Here is a 17,487-nt window from a genome sequence, read left to right as displayed (position 1 = left end):
CAATAACATGTAACTTGTATTCTATGCACTTTTACTTTCAAAGCCGTTATGAAAATATTGAAAAATGCTAAGTCTTTACTTCATAACTTTTGCATCGGGTGTGGAAATTCTTTTCTTTCTTTTTTACAGGGATTCTATGATCGTGTATAAGGTGTGGCCAAGGGCCAAACACCATTTCATTCTAGGTTTTGCATTGTGGTTCCATTTATTCCATTTTTTTGCATTTTTGGCCATTGAGAGGTCATATTTTGTATTGAGGCCATTTTGAGGCTGCGGACCATTGGGACACGTCTTAAATTTTTTTTTACGTTTGCGTGCATGTCCACATTTCACAAAAACCTTGAGTTTCAACTTTTGACCTATTTTTGGGTAATTTTTATGAATTTTTATGAAAAATTCCTCCATGGGGTGTCATTTGAGTTCCTCCTTGTTTCAGTATGTTTTGGATGCTTCAATGATGTTAGAAAATGTTTTCAAACGTGTTCGGATCAAGTAGAAAGCTTAAAGAGCCTTAGAAATGGACCTAGCATAACACACACACACACATTGCAGCAGCTTTTTTGAGCTGCAGCAGATGTGTCGGTCGGCTGATGGAGCATTATCAGTCAGCTGACAAGCCTCGAGACCATTCCAGTAGCCAAAACCTTGTTTCGGCCGGCTGATCATTGGGGTTCGGCTGACCGAAGGTTGAGGTTGGGCCGGCTGATCCTTGCCATCGGTCGACCGATCCTCCCTAGAGCTTTCTCCTTCCAGTTTTCCTTGGATAGTTTTTTTGTTCTGACTTCAGAAGGTCATATCTTGTTCATTTTCAATCCAAATTTGGTCATTCTTGATTCTAAGTTCAAGAGCTCAAAGTTAGCTTTCCAATAGTACCAACCACTCATCAGAACTCCACCTATAGTGAGAGTTATTCCAGTTTTAGTAGGATAGGTTCGGGGTAACCCTTAAACGGCGAAGGCCATTTTGTTTTAAATTCATATCTTTTCCATTCGGACTTAGAATCAGGTGATTATTGAGTCTATCTTCATTCATTTTTCATTGTCTTTCCAATGGTGTGCACGGTGGCACCCATCTCAGTTTGGAAATGACCATTTTGCCCTTTGGTTCATTCTTATCCGTTTGTGAACCATTGCTTCCGCACTTGTTTTCTTTGAGTTCCATGGCTTCATGGGGAGTCATCTTAGTGCCTTAGGGATGATGTACATCTCTTGAGGCCATTTTTTTTCTTTCGCTTTCGCATTTCTGGATCTGGTTCGGGTCATCACAGTAAACATTGGGTTGAAAAATCCAAGGTCGTTACATTTACTTAAATGCTTAGAATGTAAATGTTGTGTAATCTGTTAACTTAGAATAATTCTGAAGTTACAGTTTTTCTGAAGCAATCCATTTCGGCCTACCGAATTGGAAAGGCAATCTGAATCGGCCGACCGATTTAGGCAGTAGCTAAGTTAGTTCGAAAGTCACAACCGGTAGATCGAAATGTCATTTCGGCCAACCGAAGCAAAACTGCACAGAAAGCCTCAAGTTATTTTGATCGACCGAAATAAAGAGGTAATTCATTTCGGCCGACCGAAGCAGGTACCAGATCTTTTAATTTGACATATTCAAAACAAATTTCAATACCTGTGACTTATATTGTCTTGTCCTTGCTTAGTCCACTCACAGTAGCCATAATTGACCTTACTTGATTTACATATCAATAAGGGTTCTTCTAAATATTTGAGGAGACTTTAGGGAAGATTTGAGGAGACTTTAAGGGAATATATGAGGCAACAAATTCAAAATTCAGACAACTATTTCTTTGTTCTTGACTTTTGTGAACTCCAATAGCTATATTTTGAATTGCTACATCAGACCTACATATATTGAAAGGGGACTTCGGGATTAATGGGGTGCTACCATAAAGAAACATCATATAGCATTCAAAGAGCTTTTGTTCTTATATTCATACATCCCACATCATTAGAAAAGTATTGAGCATCATAATATTCAAATATATACTCCAGAGTGAGCTTAAACTTTGTACTAAAAATCTGTGAGAGATTATCTTGAATTGAAAATATGATTTTCAAACCTATTGTGAAGCCTAAAAGAAGGTGTTCTTTTAGCAAAGGAAGAAGAAGCTAGTTGGCTTCAAATTTATAAGGGTTGGTATGACCCAAAGGAAGACTAAGAGAAGGGTGTTCTCTTAGCAAGGTGAAGCAAAGAGTTGCTTCATGTAAAGGTTTGCTCTCCACCCGTAAGGAGGTGCCATAGTGGATTGGGAAATCTCAAAAGGGGTCTTGAGCCGAGGAGTAAGAGTTTTCAAACCTCGCTAAAATTGCCGTGTGAATGTTTGCAATCTCTCTTCCCTTATATCCTTTACATTTATGCCATTGATTGCTTAAGTTTCTATTTTAGCTATAATATCAAAGCATGAAGCTATAAACTGTTTAAAGTTCAGAATTGATCATTGCATGAATGTATAAGGATCTGATTTAAACTTACTCATTAATTGAAAGGTGTTGAGTAGATTTTGCAAAACTAAAAATCGGCCATTGTTTGCCATAGACTCTATTCACCCCCTCTAGAGTCAATACTTGGGCAACATATACTAGAAAGAGACATGTCCAATGCACATAAATAAAATAGATAAGCATTATGAGATATTTTATTTTTAAATAATTATGATATATAACATTCAAAATTTAGTCAAAAAAAAAAATGAAACTCTCTTTATCTCTTCAAAGGAAAAAAAAATGTAAAAAAAAAAAAAAAAATTACCTTCAAAAATAAAAAATTATGGTATATATATATGTATATATTATAAAAAATTCTTAAAATATAATCCAAGAGAATTAACTTTATGAAATTACAAAAACCTTAAAATCTAGTAAAAGGTAAATTATTTGGATTATAAGATCAAACTCAATATATTTACAGGGAAAAAAAAAAGTTATCAAACTCAATGTTACTCCACTTGGTTGTTTATATATATATATATATATATATATATATATATATATATATATATATATATGAAAATTTTGAAGAGACGGAGAGTTATTGTATGAGTATTGATATAAAATGCTATACACATTTAAAACAACACAATTCATTTATTAGTTTGCAACACAAAAAGACAGAAGAATTGTGAAAAAGAAGGATACCTCGAAGTGGAGATGTTATTCCCACCAAGGAGAATTTGCAAGTTAAGGTCGAGTTCCTTGAATGCAAGAGTACAACATGCTTTATAAAAAAGAAAAAAGAAAAAAAAAAACATATTATTTGATGATCATCTAAATATAATTTATGTATAAAAAAATATTGATCAAATAATTATCATAGTAATAAGCAATTCTTTTAAAAATATAATTTCTAAGTACGTCAAATTTATAAAATTATAAAGTTAAGTGTACAGTTGTGTGTGTGTGTGTATATAAGGCATACATGTGATTGTCACACACAAATGCAAGTAACGTAAGACTAGAATAAAAAATAAAAGTAAGAACCAAATATTAAGAAAATGCGTGAATTGCAGACCTCTAATTGATCCAGTTGGAAAGTCAAAGATATCATGCAACACTATGCTCCAAATTAAACTCAAGATTAAATTTTTACAAAAAATATTGAAAAGGAGAGGGAAAAAATGTATTGTATTAGTGCAAGAATGAAAAAATAAAGAAATGAATTTTTTTTAGCAAAAATTAATATATATATATATATATGTCAAACAATTTTGAAGGTAATCATGGTTTTATTTATTTATTTTTATTATTATTATTTTTTATATCAACGCACCAGTGGTCTAGCGGTATCAGGCCCTTACTTCCCAAAAGGGAGGTCAAGGGTTCAACCATCCATGGAGGCATGTGTGTAAGTATTAGTTATATATGAAAAAAAAAACTAATCATGTCATGACCCGGAAATTTTCCTTCCTTTCTTTTTTTCCTTAAATTTTACGAATGAATTTTTTTCATTTAATTTCCTTTTCTGAGTTCAGTTTCTCGTCGCTTAGTGTCATCTCGAGTGCTCATGAATGGTTTCTGAGACACTTTTCCATGGATTGACAACTTTCTTTGAGGACCGGGTCATTTCCACATTTTTCGTTTTTCGACACTATACACTATTTCATCCTTTTCCCTATTCTGTCTTATCCCCGTTTGTCAGTTTTTGGCACAATATCACTTTTCGTGTTCGGAGTTAGTTTTTGCCTTCACATATCTTGATCTTGAGTGGTTTTCACGAAATACGTATCTTTACTTTTTTCAAGAAAGTACTCTAATTACTCCCGGTGTCCATAGAGGCGTGGATGCATAGTTCTTTGGAATTATTTTCTTTTCTTGGGGTGTTTTTCATAAATATCTTTTGAAGATATTTTATTTCAGGGGTATCTAAGAAAATATCTTTTGGAAGATATTTTCATTCTGGGGCAGTTTTGCAATTAACCTTTTTTGTAGGGGTCATTGTGCCATTAACGAAAGTTATTTCAAAATATCTTGTCTAGAGCCTGGATCCTCTTATGGGATTCATTTTCACATTTCGTCGAGTTGTGTACTCATAGAATTCCGTTCTGGTCATTTTTCTTCACTTTCAGAGTTTCTGGACCTAGTTGCCGCCGAACTTGTTCAGGGCATATTTCTCTACTCGGGACTCAGTGTTTGACGCTGTTTCTTCCGTTGTTCATATTTTCTCATTTAAAATCTTTTTTGTTCACAGAGTTCTGCCGTTTGAGCGTATCTGCTCAAATTCCATTTTTCCAGACCCGGCGGGGCCCTTTCGGGGCACTTTTTGAGATTTTCTATAAATAGGAGGCCTTAAGAGAAAATATCAGACTTTTCTCTCTCTTTCCTCTCTTCTGGCCGGAATCCATGGCAGCCATGGCTGCCACCTTCTTTCTCTTCTTTTGGTCCACCTTTTCTTGGTAGAAATCCTTCGGCCTTAACGTTTATTGTTCCCCTCGACATGTTCTACCTTATGCCCTTATTAGAACCCGTTTCTGACCATTTTTTGAGTTCAAGTTTGAAGTCAAGTTGTGATTTTCATGGGGCTTCTTGCGGATTCTTGTTCCCGGTGTAGTCGCCGACAAAACGTATCGGTATCGTCGGATTCGGGGCACTTTTATTTCGGTGGGCCTTTGAGGTTTTCATTTCAAATTGAGGTAGGGGATGTTATAGGTTTAATTCTTGTTATATAGCATGATATTGATGCTTATACAACTTGATTACATGCTTAAATATGAAATCTAGAGATTTTATTATTTATTTTTCTTGTACGGGATTTGATTTTCCCAGTTGCTCATGACTTGGTTTAAACATGTAGTATGATATTATATTGCCCCTTGATATGCTCATTCTCGTGTATTAAATTTGAAACATTTGAATAAGTATTAAAGTTTTTATTTAATATTTATCTTTAGTGAAAGATTAATTCACATGGCCTTAACTAGCTTGAAATCAATGTGTGTTAGCATATTATCTTAGGCTTTAATTCACTCTTCAATATAGGTAAATTTGAGAGTAATCAGAGATGTTTTGAAATCTAGTAATATTTAATTAATTTAATTAATTAATTTATTCTGAGTGTACTATCCACTCCATTGGAATTCCGACTTGATATTCATGATGTGCATGCTATGTGGTTTCACATATATTTGATCTAGAATATTTGATTAGGTTTTGAAATCTATCATTTATTATTATTTTTTTCTAGTATTAAAGTTTAATACTCATGGTTGTATCTTGCATGTAATTCATTTGTAACATGCTCTTAAATCAAGTCTTGACATGTTGTATAACATACACTACATTGAGATCATTTAAATGTATTTCAAAATTTAGAGATTTTAATTAAAAGGATTAATAAAAATCCATTCAATGGTTCTTTGAACTTGACTAAGTGTCTAACTTGTTTTCCATGATTTCCTTGACAAGTTCCTTTATGTGTATCAATTCGAGAATAATTGGATAAGTTTTGAAACTTATATTCATTTAATTCCTTTGTATGGAATTTAACTCACATGGTTGTATCATGCTTAGAATGAACTTCTAACTTGACATTGGACTTGCCTTGTAATCTTGTTAATTTAATCTTTTGAAGTAGATTAAATTTCTTTATATGCTTCCATCGTGTTAATCATGCCTTGATGTTGAATTCTTGTTGAACTTATGAAGTGGACTTGTATTTCATAAATTTGTATCTTTTATTAAGCATTGAGATTCCTTGTATCTAGGTTTCATTAATGTACTTAATGAATCATGTATCTTATACTTGTGGTATATTTACTTCAATGGATTGCATGTGCTATATATCTTGGTTCTAATCTATATAGATTCATACTATGATTTCATGACATTTCACATGCCATTATAGTTGACGAACTTAAGGCATGACTTGTGTTCCAAAATCTTGGTTGTGCATGAAACGTGGTTAATGCATTTCTGGTATATTGATACTATCTTGGTTGCACAACTTGTTGATTTTGAGACTTGGGATAACAATCAAGAATTGACATGGCTAGGACTTGGTTCTAGTACGGGGGAATGTCCTCCTACACTATAATGCGCACTAGAGGAAAGGTACCCATGGGTTAGTAGTCCTAAAGTGATCTCCAAAGTATGGTTTTAATCTGGGCAATATCAGAGTTTCCACATTGGTTGATTTCACTCTTTAAATTTCAAGTTGCTATGCCTTGAAAATTTAAACTAATCGTGTTATGTGAAATGCTCCAATCTTGTTTCATTACATAGATTTTATGCTCATCTTTGATTTCAGTCCTTAAATTTCAAGTGTTGTATTCCTTGAAGATTTAAGAATCTCTTATGTTATATGAAATGTTCTAATCTTGTAAATTGCATAGATTTTATGCCTTGTCCTTACATAGATTTTATGCCTTGTCTTTGCATAGACATTATGCCTTGTTCCTGATTTCTTGTATAACTCTTATCTTGCTAGTTGGAATGTTCCAATCTTGTTTACTTGCATAGATATTATGCCATGATCCTAATTACATGCATTCCTTTTGTCTTGTTAAATTGGAATGTCCAAATTATGTAAATTGCCTTGACAATTTTATCATTGCATTCTAGTATCTTCTTGTCGTGTTATATGGATTATCCCAAACTTGATTCATTTCATATGTGTATGTATATCATGGTTCTTGTTGACATTGTTCTATGGTAGCTTAGGATGATCCCTGAGTCTCATCTTGACATAGACATTAGGTGGCATGACCCTTTTGAACTATTCTATGCCAGTCTAAAAATCTGACAGAAATCGAGTTATGCATGCTCATTCCCTACGAATAAACTTGTTAGTCTTGTTTATTCACCCCGAAGTTACTGGGTGTTTTGCAAGTAAAGAAGCCTTGTTGTGGAATACACAACACTCTTAGACATGCTATAAGTCTTGAAGTATTTTTGATGACATTGAATATGCACATGTTAGCATATCATGTTTACTTTTGTTTATTTTGACAAAAACTTGTACCTATTGTCTGAGTTATGTAAAGTGTACCTAAGTACACTCTTTTCAATGTATTTGACATGTATGACATGAGGCCAAGGGCTACAAACCATAAAGTTCAAGTGTATGTATTTTAACTCCAAGTTTTGTTTTGAAATGTAAACTTTTCCAACCTTGAGGTTTGACATGTGAAATTTTGTAAACGGAGTGTAATAAGGCCATAAACCATTGTAACATGTTTAAATATCCACATTACACTTGCATGTATGTTCACATCATCACACACTTACATATTATGTGTATTAAACATGCCATGGGAATTCCAAGTAGGCTTTCAGCTTTTTATGCATAACAGGTTCATTTGCACTTCCTCGAGTCATTTTGGTTGACCGAAATGCCATTTCGGTCGACTGAAGCCCTTTTGGTTTTCATTTGAGCTTCAAAACCACTATTTCCAGTAGCCAAAAGCACTGTTCATGCATATTTCGATAGACCGATGGCTCATTTCGGTCTACCGAAGCAACCTCACCTCAGAAACTTGTTTTCAACATGAATTAAGTTCATTTTGGTCATCCAATGGGTTATTTCGGTTGACCAAAATAGCCTGATCCCGAGAGTTGCTTCAGTTCAGTTTCAGCACTGTTGTTCTGACTTCAAACGGCTATAACTTCTTTGTTTCTAACCCAAATGGGGTAATTCTTGAGCCTAAATTCATGATCTTGAAGTCAGATTTCCAATGACACTAACCATGAATTCAAACTACAATCACAGTGAGAGTTATCTATGTTTTAGTGAGAGGGTGTCAATTTTCACTTAAACTGGGAAGGGGCGTTTTGTGGGATTCTTGTCCAATGTTCTTGGAACCTCTTGGAATGTTGTAAAATGATTAAATTAGGTTTTTTTTCACCTTGTTTGACTTTTTTTGAGTCAAGTTTCTCCTTTTCATTGTGAATAGACCATTTTGCCCTTGATTAACGGGTTTTGCTCGTTTTCCTTTATCTCATCGTTTTTCCTTCATTCGGACTCCGAATCATGCGATTCTTGAGTCCATCATGATTTGTTTTTCGTTGTCTTTCCAGTGGTGTGCTTGGTGGCATTTGAATCCATATATTCAGAAATGACTACATTGCCCCCTTAACTGTCATTTTTCCAATCTCTTGCCTTTGCATTCTATTTCTTTGAGTTCCGTGACCTCATGGAAGGTCGTCTTGGGGTCTTAGAGGTATGTTGTGCCTTGTGAGACCAATGCCTTGATTCTTGCTTTCGCATCTGGATCCGTTATCTGGTCAATCTTCGGTTCACCGTTGACCCACCGGGTTGATAAAAATCCGGGTCACGACAAATTATGGTTTTATTTTTCATATATCCCTATACTACCTATGTCCCAAAATAAATGGGCATTTAAGGAACTATAGCTTACAAAAAGTAACATCTATTTTGAAAAAGATTTTTAAAAGGCACAAACTCCTTTATATAAAAAGAGATGTGATAATTCATAACAAATATTTTATTAATTATTAATACCAGTTAAAAAGAGGTTTGAGAAGATACAACTCTTAAATAATAGTAAGTATTAAACTATTAAGAAATAACAACAATAATTGTACTTAAAAATACTAATTAGCAAGAGAATTTTAAAAGTCATAACTCTTCCTCATTAAGATATTTTGAAAACACACAATTCTTAAATGGCCGTAAATACCTAGTTATTTATGACTTTTAGAACATGAAAAGTCACGTAAATAATTTTTTATATTAAAATAATGGATTTAAATGGTAAATATAACATGTTAATTCAGAAGGGATAATTAGTTGATAATAATTAGAAAGAGATCTAAAAAGACACAACTGTTAATATATATTGCGTATCCTCAAACATCACAAACTCACAATATAAAATTTTAATAACACATGAGAAACGGATTTCATCATTAATGACATTGGAGAAGAAATGTCACGCCCCGAATCCCGTGACTCGGGTTGCGAAAAAAAGAAAAAGAAAAATAAATAAATAGATTCACTTAAGTAAATATATAATTAATTGGAAAAACCCGGTGTCACTCACCACATAAACAACAACAACAACAACAACAATAATAATAATAATAATTTTTAAAGAAAATAATATTTGAAGGTTGGCAAAACAGTGGGCCGTGGAAATTAATTGACAAATTGGCACACATGGTCGACAAACTAGGTGACTTGGATGACTTGACATCATGGACAACATTACCAACCCCAAAAATCAATTCCTAAATATAAATAGGAAGTAAATAAAGCATACATAATGCCCAGTAAAGTGCTTTACATGGAGACACATGCATGTCGCCAAAGGGGTACCAAATCCTTCCTGAATATATATGGGCATGGCAAAATGATAATCATGATTATAGTATGAATATAAATGATATATCAGGTCAATCATATACATGGAGACAAGTCAATACATGGCTTCAATTAATGAACTTATTCCAACCTTATATATATATATATATATAAGGGTAATGAGCAATCTGTGCATGTGAACAAATGATGGAAAAGTAATCATAATAATACTAATAATAATATTACTAATAATTTGTAATGAAACACTTAAATAAAATTATACTACTAAGTGGGTCCCAACGGATGCCTTCATTATAATTTCACGAACATGGCTTCTAAACAATATATATGATCCAAATAGAAGTTATAGCCTCCATGGCCTCATTACAATCCATTGATAAGCGCCGAATATTGTATATTCAAGCGCCCTAAATTACATTAACAAAGTCCAGTTATTAATTATTTTATGTAGATTAACTCCATTTGCATGTTTTTATGCATTTTCAGGTTAAAGTGCAAAAAGGAAGCAAAAATGATTCCTTGTGGAATTTTGAGCAAAAAGGATGCCATTTCTGAATTTCTGGCAGCAGTGATCCTGACTTTTGTCGCCATTTTCGACCTAGCAAACTCAAGAACTAGACTTCCATCATAACATGAAAGATTTAGATCTCTGAATTAGATTTCCAAATCTTCAAGTGGTTCATCATTCGGAGTTCAGAGCAGAGAGTTATGATTTTCGTAACAGAGGTGCGCAGAACTGCCTGGCAGCACTGAAGTACTGCCTTTCTCCCCATTTTCGACCAACCAGACTTGAGAATTGGGTCTTCATCAAAACATGAAGTTTTTAAAACACTGAATCAGCTCTCCAAATCTTCAAACAGATCATCATTCAGAGTTCGGGGCACAAAGTTATAGCAGTTTTACCAAAATAGGTCAGCGCTGAGCAAGAGGAGCATGTTGCACATTGCACTAAGTTAGAGTGCTCGAGATCACTTTGCGAGTGCTCAAAAATCAGGCAGATTGCACTCGAAAATGGCTCAATTTCAGCCACTTGCACATTGGTTTCCTCAATGCCATCTTCCTTCTTTATGAAGTGGTTGGAGGTGTTCCTTGGAGGAGAGAGAGGGTGTTGTTGGAGCATAAAAAGCTACCCAAGGGCCACACATTATTTATCTTTGGATCTTTAGCAAGACAGAGGAGAGAGAAGAGAGCAAGGAGGAAGGTGTTCTTGAGTGCTACAGTAGGAGCTCGAAGATGGAGATGGAGTCTTCTTCTTCCTCTTCCATTTTTGTATCCATGGATAACTAAACCTCCATCTAGGGAGGTGATGAAACTCCTCCTCGTAAGCATGTCTAGTTTTTGATTTATTTTGGGGAATGAAATGTGTATTTGACTAGTTCCATAATCTAGAGCATGTTACATAATGTAATGGATGTTTTAATGTTCTAAAGATCATGTAGCATTAAATAGTCTTGTCTTAGATGATTTAATCTCATGGTTGTATGGCTTGTAGTTTCATAGTGACAATGAAGCTAAGACTATGGAATGGTTTTAATGGCATGATTTTGAGTAGCTTGTTAATTCATTGCTTAAGAATTTCTTTTGATGGATTAACCTTGTGACTTGTTATCATGTGCTCTCATCAATTGGTTACTTGTTTGACAATCTCTAGCTTAGTGAGCATGTTGAGGATTACACCATAGTTTAGGTAATTTAAGCATGTGGAGCTTTGATAGGTTGTTCTTACATTTTAATTAATTGAATTTCTTGAAGATGATATAGTAGTCATGAATTGCTATTCATCAAGGTCATTTCTATATTAATTCCCCAAATCAATCATATAATAAGCTTGTGTAGAGGTTTGGAGTGGATTCACTTCCCTAGACTTCCTTCTCTAAATCTTCTCTTTTAATCTCCTTCAATTTATTGTTGTATGCATTCTGAATTTGTAGTTAAGTGACAACAAACACAACCTCTATGAACACCCCTTCATCATCCTAAGAATGACTCTAAACACTTAGGTTGCCTTAGACTAGCGCAGTCCCAGTGGTTCGACTTACCCGACCAATAGCCCTATTTTACAATGATTCGTGCTATTGCGAAGGTTGATGTTTAATTGACCAACCGATCAATTTTTGGCGCCGTTGCCGGGGACTGCAAACGGTTTAGCAACCAAAGTTCTAGGGTTAATTTTAGTTTGATTGTGAATATTGTGTCTTGTGAATACTCCTTGTGTATTTTTGATCATCTTCGTGTTTGTAAGATTCTAGGGACTCGAAGCTCGCCGTGGGATAGCTAGCAAATTGTAAGTCTAAAGGACCCCAGGTAAGTCTCGTGACTTCTAGTTTCAAATTGTGAATATCGTGCATGTGTTAAGCTTAGAAGTAGATAAATTGCAAGCCCTTGTCAAGGCTTTTTCAATTGTGTATTTTCAATTCCAAGCATCGGTCCTTGTTGTGGCCATTTATTTTCTGTCTTGATAATTGAGGAGAAAGGGAACATCGTATGTGGAGTTGATGATAAAGATTTGTTGTGATGATATTGTTGTGAATTGTTGATGTTTGGCCGTAGGTCACTCTCTCTTCCCACACTTGACTCGCCTATTGATATAAATTCACTTGAAAGAACTCTTAGACGGAACCTTAGGGAACCCCCTCTTACAAGGGACCTTGAAACTGAATTCAATATAATGGGGGATAACGTAGGAAATCCGGGGAATGAAAGGGCTGAAATTCCTAATGTAGAACCAATGACTCTTAGAGATCATTTCATTCCTACCACCTATGCTTCTCCTTCTTGTATAGTGATGCCAAACATCGATGCAGCTCAATATGAGATCAAGTCTAGTACCATTCAAATGCTTCCATCATTTCATGGCTTTGATAATGAAGATCCATATAAGCATCTTGATGAGTTCCTTGAAATCTGTTCGACCATCCGGTTGAGAGGTTTTCCGGACAATGCACTTCATCTCCATCTTTTCCCATTCTCCCTAAAGGATAGGGCAAAATATTGGTTGAACTCCCTCGCTCCCAACTCTATTACTTCTTGGGCTCAATTGCAACAAGAATTTCTTAAGAAGTACTATCCGGTGAGTAAAACCAACCAAATGAGGCGTTCCATTCTAAGCTTTTCTCAAGTTGATGGAGAACAACTCCACGAGACTTGGGAAAGGCTACAAGATCTTCTTCGAAAATGTCCTCATCATTTGATCCCAAAATGGCAATTAGTGCAAGCTTTCTATGCTGGCTTGACCGAAACCCATAGATTCATGGTTGATTCTTCTTGTGGTGGGATGTTCATGTCCAAGAATGCGGATGAGGCTTGGACCTTACTGGAGAATTTGAGTGAAAATTCACTTCAACACAATTCTCGTAGGGCTCCGACCGCAACCACTCCAAACAACACCAACCCTTGTCAACCAAAGTCAATAAGGGAGGAATCATCTCAAGTGGATGCCATCGCTCATAAATTCTACCAATTGATGGCACCACATCTTCCTCCTTCATTGTCTCAAAATTCGGCAAGTTCAGTTTGTGCTTCATGTACTAGTCCATTTCATCTCTCGGAAGATTGCCCCACACTGGAGCAATTTCCTAGTCCCAACCAAGAGCAAGCTAATGCCATGTTCTCGCGGCCCGGGAACAATCCATATTCCAACACCTACAATCCGGGTTGGCGAGATCATCCGAATTTCTCGTGGCGGCAACAAGCCCCACAGAATTCCCAATTCCAAAACCAAGGGCGGCAAAATCAGCCCTCTTCTCAATATCAAGGTAGACCTTTCCAAGCCTCTTCAAGCTACCGTCCTCCTTACATTCCAAATGTCTCCAATCAACCTCTTGTGTGTCCAACTGACGAAATAGTAGCTGCAAACAAGCAAATGATGGAATCATTAAATAAGCAAATAATGGATGCCAACAAGCAACTCTTGACATCCTTGCAGCCTACTCTCCAAATGGTTCACTCTCATACTCAATCCATAGCTAATCTCGAAAATCAAGTGGGCCAAATAGCTAACTCGGTGAATCAATTGCTTCAAAAGGACAAGGGCAAGCTTCCCTCTCAACCTTTTGAAAATCCTAGAGGAATGCATGTGATTGACGAAACCCCTCCTCCGAGTGGGCCGACTCATGAACAAGTTCAAGCTATCACCACCCTTCGGAGTGGTAGAGTGGTTGACAACAAGGTCGATGGAGACAAAAGTGAGGAAGTTTCTCCTTTGAAAAATCCAAATTCAAGCTCTTCTAATCCAAATCCTTGTCCAAATACCATTCACGGAAATCCCACACATGTCTCCCCAAATGTGGAAAATACTTATGAGCCAAAAGCTCCGTTTCCTCAACGTCTTCAAGAGTCGACACATTTTGGGAACAAGAATTGTAAAATTCAAGACATGTGGGAAGTTTTCAAGCAAGTGAAGATTAACTTGCCCCTCTTGGATGCTATCAAGCAAATCCCTCCCTATGCAAAATTTCTCAAAGATTTGTGCACTCAAAAGCGCACTTCTAGAAATCATTTGCCAAAAAAAGTGAGGTTGACTGAAAATTTTAGTGCTATCATGCAGCACAGCACTCCCCCGAAGTATAAGGATCCGGGTGCTCCCACAATCTCGTGCGTCATTGGTGACAGCAAAATCGAGAGGGCCCTCCTTGACTTAGGAGCTAGTGTGAATTTAATTCCATACTCGGTCTACCTACAACTTGGTTTGGGAGATCTTAAGCCGACTTCCGTGGTTTTGCAACTTGCCGATAGATCGGTCAAGCATCCACGAGGTATTCTCGAGGACGTTATCATCAAAGTGGACAAATTCTACTTCCCGGTAGATTTTGTGGTTCTTGATATGGAACCGGTCCATGACCCAAAAAAGCACATTCCCGTGATCCTTGGTAGGCCATTTTTAGCCACGGCTAATGCATCAATTAATTGCCGAACCGAGGTGATGGACATTGCTTTTGGAAACATGCAAGTCAAACTCCACATCTTTCATGCAACTCAACATCCCTCCAATGAGGATGATTGTTTTCTTGTGGATGTCATCGATGAAGTGGTCGAAGAATCTCTCCCCTTCATCCTAAGCAAAGATCCCCTTGAAACTTGCATGTCCCATTTTGACTTCTCAAACTTTGATGTTGATCAAGCCATTCAAGAAGTCAATTCCTTGCTTGATATTAATGCTATCATGGATGTACCTCCTTGGAAAATTCCAAAAGAACCACTTCCCCAACTTTCCACCACTCCTCCGGTCCCATCATTGTTATCTCCGCCACAACTTGAGCTTAAGCCGCTCCCGGCCCATCTCAAGTATGTGTTCCTTGGTCCAAAGCAAACCCTTCCGGTCATTATTGCCTCGGACCTTCGAAAAGACCAAGAGACCAACCTTTTAGCGGTGCTCCAAGAGCATAAAGAAGCTATTGGTTGGACAGTGGCAGATTTGAAAGGAATTGACCCCTCCATTTGTATGCACCGCATTCACATGGAGGATGACGCAAAGCCTACTAGAGAGGTCCAGCGCCGGTTAAATCCAAACATGAAGGAAGTGGTCATGAAAGAGGTGATCAAATTGCTAGATGCGGGAATCATCTATCCTATCTCTGATAGCAAGTGGGTGAGCCCCACACAAGTTGTCCCCAAGAAATCCGGGCTCACCGTTGTTGAAAATTCAGCGGGCGAGCTCGTGCCACAACGAACCACCACCGGGTGGCGTGTGTGCATTGACTATCGTAAACTCAACTCATCAACTAGGAAGGATCATTTCCCACTCCCATTTATTGATCAAATCCTAGAAAGGTTAGCCGGCCAAAGCTTCTATTATTTTCTTGATGGTTATTCCGGCTATAACCAAGTGGCCATCGCCCCCCAAGATCAAGAGAAAACAACATTCACATGTCCCTTTGGTACTTTTGCCTATCGACGCATGCCTTTTGGTCTATGCAATGCACCGGCAACGTTCCAAAGGTGCATGATGTCCATATTCTCTGATATGGTTGAAAGGTTCTTGGAAGTTTTCATGGATGATTTTTCCGTATTTGGCTCCTCCTTTGACTCGTGTCTCAAAAATTTATCTCTTATGCTCCAAAGATGCAAAGAGACGAATCTCATTCTAAGTTGGGAGAAAAGCCACTTTATGGTCCAAGAAGGCATTATTTTAGGACATGTCATTTCTAAGCGGGGAATCGAGGTAGACAAGGCAAAAGTTGAGTTAATCTCTAATCTTCCTCCTTCGAATTCCGTCCGTCAAATCCGTTCTTTTCTTGGCCATGCCGGATTCTATCGTCGCTTCATCAAAGATTTTAGCAAAATCTCACGGCCCTTGTGTAATCTCTTAGCCAAGGATGTTCCGTTCAATTTTGATGACGCTTGCATGGAAGCTTTCATCAAACTTCGCATTCTCCTCTCCTCTGCCCCGATCATGAAACCCCCTAATTGGTCTCTTCCCTTTGAGATCATGTGTGATGCATCCGACTATGCATTAGGGGCGGTTTTGGGCCAACGTGTGGATAAACTTCCGCATGTCATTTATTATGCTAGCAAAACTCTCTGCGATGCCCAATTGAACTACACCACCACTGAAAAAGAATTACTAGCTGTGGTGTACGCCTTGGATAAATTTTGCTCCTATCTTCTTGGCTCCAAGGTCATCGTCTTTTCAGATCATGCCGCTCTTAGGCATTTGTTAGCGAAAAAAGAGACAAAACCCCGCTTAATTCGATGGATCCTCTTACTTCAAGAGTTTGACATTGACATCCGGGACAAAAAAGGGACCGACAATGTTGTCGCCGATCATCTCTCTCGCTTACTTATTGAGAAATCTTCAGAATTTGCAGCCATCCGTGATTCCTTTTCGGATGAGCAACTTCTTTAAGTTTCACATTCTACTCTTCCATGGTTTGCGGACATTGTCAATTATCTTGCGGTTGGCAAAATTCCAACTCATTGGTCCAAACAAGAGAGGGACCGGTTCTTCTCCCAAGTCAAGCATTTCTTTTGGGAAGATCCGGAACTATTCAAGTATTGCCCGGACCAAATCATCCGGCGATGTATTCCTGAAACCGAGGCAACAAGCATTTTAAATTTTTGCCATACTCTTGCTTGTGGAGGCCATTTCAGTGCCAAAAAGACCGCTAACAAAGTCCTTCAAAGTGGATTCTTTTGGCCTACCTTGTTCCAGGATGCATACAATTTTTGCAAATCGTGTGAACGATGTCAAAAACTTGGATCCATGTCCCGAAGAGAAATGATGCCCCTCACCAACATTTTAATTGTTGAAATTTTTGATGTGTGGGGGATTGACTTCATGGGACCATTTCCATCTTCTTATGGCTATGAGTACATCCTTGTAGCGGTGGATTATGTGTCTAAATGGGTTGAAGCCGAGGCTACCAAAACCAATGATCATAAAGTCGTGATCCATTTCATTCAGTCTCACATCTTTAGTCGTTTTGGTACGCCCCGAGCAATCATTAGTGATGGCGGATCTCATTTCCGAAATCGTTATCTAAAATCCGTCCTTGCTAGGTATTCCGTCATTCATAAGGTTGCTACACCTTACCACCCTCAAACGAGTGGTCAAGTAGAGATTTCTAACCGGGAGATTAAGCACATTTTGGAAAAAACGGTTAGACCGGACCGCAAAGATTGGTCCGTAAGGCTAAACGATGCGCTTTGGGCTTACCGGACAGCTTTTAAGACACCCATTGGCATGTCACCATATCGACT

This window comes from Cornus florida, unplaced genomic scaffold, assembly GCF_030987335.1.
Source record: "Cornus florida cultivar Cherokee Brave unplaced genomic scaffold, ASM3098733v1 CherokeeBrave_3.0.0_Hap2_Chr05, whole genome shotgun sequence".
Lineage (NCBI taxonomy): Eukaryota > Viridiplantae > Streptophyta > Magnoliopsida > Cornales > Cornaceae > Cornus > Cornus florida.
The sequence above is the reverse complement of the archived record's forward strand: the minus strand, read 5'-3'. Positions refer to the sequence as shown.